The sequence below is a fragment of the Haliotis cracherodii genome, unplaced genomic scaffold, assembly GCF_022045235.1.
Source record: "Haliotis cracherodii isolate W230 unplaced genomic scaffold, xgHalCrac1.p SCAF_29, whole genome shotgun sequence".
NCBI classification, from domain to species: domain Eukaryota; kingdom Metazoa; phylum Mollusca; class Gastropoda; order Lepetellida; family Haliotidae; genus Haliotis; species Haliotis cracherodii.
In genome coordinates this window covers 817,997-824,719 of record NW_027266285.1, presented here as the reverse complement: position 1 = coordinate 824,719, position 6,723 = coordinate 817,997, and positions in this window count along the sequence as shown.

Sequence of the window (6,723 nt, the reverse complement as noted above, 5' to 3'; positions counted from 1 at the left end):
GTTTGGGCAGAAAATCTAGGTTGGATATTACCTTGCATTGACAATTTTATTATTGTATTTTATATTGTAATTAAAAGTAACAAAACCCTTCCATCATCATCTCTGCTAAAATCAGCCTATTGTACAATCCCGACGATGTCATAAGCATGTGTCTAAGAATCAGTAGTAAATAGTTGTGATACCAGGTGTTCGCGAGAAGGTGAGCATATCCTACCCTATCAGTTGAATCCACCTTTAACACATCAAACGTAATTCAAGTGATCAACTGAACAAACAAGGGAACATATGGTACAAGATAAATTAAAGGATTTGGCATAGGATGTCATTTTCGTCACTGATGCATCAAATTTGTATCGCCTTGACTCACAGTCTCGTAGAGAGATTTCTGTCACTGAATCTGTGTAGTTGGTATATACCTAAAGCTTGTGTTAAATTCTCATATTTTGAATTTGCCAATCCGATCAGAATTTCAGATTCATATACGTAAAGAAACAGATCAGCAAGGAAGGGAGGTCAACACTGCTTGTCAAAATGTCGTATCCCCAGATTTGACATGAGGAAGGTTTCTATGAGGAAGTCCAGCATTTCACATATTGGCTTCTCATTAAACTTCAGACGACATTTGCTTTCATTTTTGACACATATTCCTGCACCTTTGTAGATAGAGAAGTAACTGCATCTATGACCATCAGGTTTTGTGACAAATACCCCATAGATCAAGTAATGAACATTTGCCTTGAGTTCGTTGTGTGGGATAATGATGTGTAGCCTGAATAATTAAAATATTTTCACAAAATTCAACTTGGTTCTTGTCTGATACTAGTATTCAAGGAAATCATATGAGATTTTTAAAATCCAAATGGTATTCATTTGACTTGTTTCAAAAATTTTCTTTGAATATATAGACAGTCCTTTCTAGATTAACAAAGGTTAATCAGGGATTACATTTAGCTTGAACCGGCAATGTATATCTCTTTGTAAAGATCTTTATAGAGTTTTGGAATCCAGTACAAAAGACCGCTGAACATATTTTCACGTTTTAGAGTTAAGCCAAAGTTGATAGCAGTGACAGGTGATAGTTTGGCAGATTCCTTCTTCTGTTAACATACAGGCCTTATATGTGGCAATATTTGACATGTCACTAAAACAATGTATGTACCCACTACACACACTCGCACATGATATGTATCAACGTTGGATAGATACATTTGACAAATTAAAACATCACAAATGATTCATATCAATTTGTAAAGGATTGAGCAGGCGTTCCTAATATGGGAGACCTTGATCAAGCCTGAGACACGCAGAATGTGTTTAACAAAATATAAGGGCATAGTATCACAATTTCATCACACTTGGCCCGCATGTCGTCGTCTAAGGTAGCATTATACCCATGGACGTCAGTGTCACCAAGTATAAAAATGTCTACGATCCTGATATGACCGAAATACTGTTCAAATACACATACATATACACATACAGTGCACACATGCACGATGAAATCACATGGTCACAAAGACACATTCCTTGGACAACTATGTGGCTAGCATCTGTGTCGTGGAGGGGCGGTCGGGTAGCCTACTAGTTGAAGCGTTCGAAGACCCGGGTTCGATTCCCGACATGGGTACAATGTGTGAAGGCCATTTCTGGTGTCCCCCGCCGTGATATTGATGGAATATTGCTAAAAGCGGCGTAAAACCAACCTGTTTTGTGGACTTCGGCCTTGCGTGTCGTGCGAACGCTTTAACTTTAACACCCCTACCCCTAACTGAACCGTTATCCTTTATCGTAAGGAGCTGTTCGGACATAGGCGTCAACATTAAACCTATATGACCATCTGTTTAAAACAGCACAGCTTCCACGAGTGAATCATATCTTTAGCTTAAATGATTACATTTACTTCAGAGACATTAAGCCCTTTCATGTTGTTGACTTGGTGAATTGAGGTAAACTGGTTTTTTTCTTATGAATGTAGTACGTAAGGAAACAACGCCACATGTGTGTCTTATCTTTTCACATGGATGAGTGCACCGAGACGTATTTTGCTGATGAATACGTTACTCTATCTGTAAACTACGACGTAGAATATTTTATCGTCTGTTTTCGCCGAATGAGGGAACGAAACGGAACAAACAGAGAATAGCAACCCGGAACTAAGTAAATAAACTAGATCGTGACAATTGTAGCCCTTGGCAAACATATGTGAGAGTGTGGTATATCTCTTGTTTTCGTTCTTCAATTATATTTAGTTCACACTGTATATCCATGTTAGATAACCTACATACATCCAATGCAGTGGACGAGGGCTGGTACATTCTCTCTGTGGGTTAAGACATCCACGTTAGTATGTTTCAGAGGTAGTTTTGGTTATAACGGGTGTTTCAACGTGTATCTCAAGAGCGATAGCTGTTTATATAAACGTATGTTTTTAAAAGCAAGGGTTGTATTGAAAAAGCTATCGAACGCGGACACGTATATATAATACATTTATGTGTATTGCCCACGTGGAATAGCTCACTGGATATTTAAGTGAGACACTAACGGACAATGTTGATGATGTATCTGGTGATTTGAATGTTTACTTCAGACAAATCTTACATTCCTAGAACTACTGCGCAATGAGCTTAGAAAACATTACCATAAATCTGAAAGGCAGGACTTTCTGTAAACAAGAAAATTTGTTACACTGTCACATGTAGGTCGATGGACCCGGAGACTGAATCAATCGGAATTTTTAAAGGCACAGTAGTATTTTTCTCAGTCGAATGGAGGCTAATCTCATATGAAATAAGGTCATGGTGATATGGAGATTGCGTCCTGTTTTCAGCTAAACAACCCTTCATACATGAGGTCATAGAATTACGGCGACATATCAGAGGCGGCATCATCAGCTGTTAGTCAAGTCAGTTTTTTTCACCAATGATCGCTCCAATGACTTCAATGTTTGCCGCCATTATTCCGACGAGAAATGCAATATTGCTGTTAGAAGCATATGGGAATACTACATATAAAAAATAATATGTACGTTGACATCCATAGAACTAAATGTGTTGGTCCACTGCTCATCCATTTATTGAGGCACCATTGTGTAATTTAAACTTCTAAAAGAAGCCATATTATACTCTCTTCTGTTTGTTTGTTTGTTGTTAAACGCCGAACTCAGTAACATTCAAGCTTTATGACGCGGTCTGTAAATAATCGAATTTTGACCAGACAATCCAGCTACTTACATCATGAGCATCGATCTACGTAATTGGGATAACATGCATCAGCGAGACTGGCCACCCGATCCCTCAGCGATGACGGGATATAAAGGGGCCATCTCACAAGTGAAATGAACATTTCACAGCCAATCTAACAAAATGCACTCGCAGCATATAAATATGTGACACCCATTTTTTGTGTCCCCGGAGAGATATTGCTAAAACATTGTCAAGAGCGTCGTAAAACCATACTCATTCATAAGGAACATATGTAACAGAATACTGTTCACTCATGATAGGAGTATCCCAATCTGATCCACTTGACTCGTCATTTCGATGTCATATCACCTAAGTATGACAAGCACGAAAACTATTTGTTTTTTATTATATCTTCACAATTTTGTTTAACATGACGTTTCTATGCAATCTTGGATGCTTGAAGCTGTTTCACTTGAAACTGTATAAGACATAGCCACGTGCCACCTGTTCATAAATCTGGTGAAGTTAAGCAACGTTTGTCGTGGGGCGTTCTTGGATGCGTGATCGGGTCCGACAGCTTGGCTTCTGACAGTTTCCGCCTACTGTTCGCCCAGCATTATAACCTTCTTGCTCCTCAAGGCAGCTTGGTTTGTTTACTTCTCAGGGAGTGAAGAATGAAAATCGATAATTTACATGCCGGTATGATGGAATACCTGTGACAGGCGTTAAACATCACTACAGCTAAAATGGATTTAATTATCATAAAACGGAACGTTGTAACTTGATAATGCCCGCCTAGCGACTGGCTATAATCAATCATGTTACTCAATGACGTTTAGTCAGTGTTCTGATCCTGTATAAACAGCTGCACTCACATTTGCTCACAAAACTGTTTCTCTCCTATGTCAAAATGCAAGGTCGAATGACGTCTTATAGTGACGTAATCCATCGTTAACGTGGTTCTAGGCCAGTGCCACATTTACCTCCGTTGTGTCCGTGTGGAAACTGATTTGGTTTAGGTATGCTAAGGGCAATGTTTAGTTATAATAGTTTTAGTTATAATGATAACAGTAACGCTATTTTCCTAGGTAATATTATTACAGAAACCTTCGTCCAATTTCGTTTCATTCTCAAATTACATGCTCAAGCTAAATCAGCTTTCGATTATATCTAGGTGTCGTCACTGACGGATACAAGCGAAAAACATTTCAGCATTACTAAATTATCCAACGGTTTAAAAGTAGATGTTTACCACTGGCCCCTACGAGAAGATTCTGCCACGTAAGGGCATGGTATCAGACAAAGACATATAAAATGATTTATTTCGCAAGCAACTGATAAGAATAATAAGAATTCATCAGATTCCTTAGTCCGATTCTTTGATTCTGTGAATATGTCTTAAATTTCAGGAATGTATTACATTAACTAAATTCAGTCTATTGTATTGGAATAGTGCTCACTTGTGTACATAGTTAATGACGAATATATATATATATATATAGACAAACAGACAGACAAACAGATTTATTCAGTAATCAGGCCTCCAGCCCATAATACATGTTGACATAATGTAGATCAGACATGCTTATATAATATGAGGTTATGTTAAGACAAATAGTTTTAGAATACGTTAGAACTTTAGATAGGAATAGTCGAATGTGTTTTAAACTTCTTGTAGAGTTTGTTGACATAAGGTTTAAAAACTGTTGAAATGTGGTAAAGTTGATTTCACTTTCAACAAAGCATTCTCTTCTTGCAGCTCGGTATATGTCATAGATTGACAATACATGATACTCATCCTCAATTAGAGTTAAACCTTTGGAGTGGCAATACACGCACACAAATTTATTGTTACACCTGAACATACATATTAATCTTTTATAATTAAATTTTCGTTGTGTTCATGGAAATTCCTGCATTCTGATTAGCTGAATTGGTCACGTGTTATTGCATTCATTTCCCAATGAATGTAAAAAATTAAGCCACGCCCGCCGCGGCGCACTTCTTTTATTACTGCGGAATGTCGGGGAATCCCAATATTACAGTCGAGGGAATTCCCTTTCTGCTCACGTGTATCGTCATGCACAGGACATTAAGCGAAACTACCCTTTGAAACCGAAGGCCGAGAATGAATGAAACAGCAAACGTGCAGGCTCGCTCGCCTGCTTTTTTCCCGCTCGCTTCGGTTCAACTTTCATGTCTTCGGGTTTCATTTCTAACTAGATCTAACATTTCTCCAACTTTACCGTAATCAGGGAAGTAATGTTTGAATCACGCTGTGAATGGCCATGTTATTTGAAACAGCCGCCTTCTCTCGGACATTATTCTTCGGGTTCGTTACAGTCATCTTGCCTTAATTGACAGGTCCAATGAACATTATTTTAATCCCACTCTCCGTTGATTGGCTACTGTGTAGGAGTGTCAAATTATGTGCATAAATTAAACGATCACCTGATTCATGTCACGCCACTGTACACCTGGAATGTTTATCAATGTCGTCATTTTTGTCTGTTTTGATAAATGCAACTGTTTTGGATTAAACTATTGTAGATAAAACATGTTTTACGTTGTCGAATTTAATTATAAGCATTGACTGTACATTTTTTTCGGTTCATTGAGGTATGAATCGAAAAACCGATGTGCAAACTTTTGTAAGAATCCGCTATTTGTACTGTGAGTAATATTTGCATTTAGATGAGAACTCTATGGAGAGATGCCAGTTTTGAGAAAGAAATATATATATATAAGTTCATATTCATATATATATATAATACAAAAGTCCAAAGGTGAGCTGTATAATTTACTCAACCGGTTTCACACATGTGATTTTCAAGAGTACAATTATACCTTTACGTTGTTTTGACGTCACAGTGCACTCTAACATAGTATGACGTCATAGTGCAATCTAACTTTGTGACGTCACAATAAGACAGGCGTAAGACGATAGGGCAGGCGTACGACACATACAGAAATAAGTATTCTACCATGAATTTGGAATTTACTCGATTCTGATTGGTCAATCAGAGGCTATTAAATCACAATAAACCCCCTCTGATTGAAACAGCTGGTTTGACGGCCGCATCACCGCGGAAGCTAATATTCACAGAATAGTACTATTTTCAGTCTTTGTCGGTAGGCATATTTAAATAAATATATCTATAAATACAGGTTACAAAATGCACAGATGCGGTTACTACAATATTCAAAGGATATGTGGCAATACATTTCGTGCAGAAAAACACGACAGAAATCAACAAAGGGAATGTATTTACGTTTTAGAGACAACAGAGAGCTTGGAATTTTGGCGCTTTTCTATATACGACTGTGACGTCATATCTTTTGCGTCACAATGAGTGATATGACGTCATAATGGTGAAGTGCGATGTAGAGCGAAAGCCTTGCAAAGCTTGCTTTATTTTCTTTAGGGATGCCCACCTCATGTTAGCTTACCAAGTTGCCGTGCTTATATGCTTTCAGTGCCTGTCATATGTTCGAGTGAAGTACTACGGTGTAAACAAACTGCTTGAGTATATACAGCACC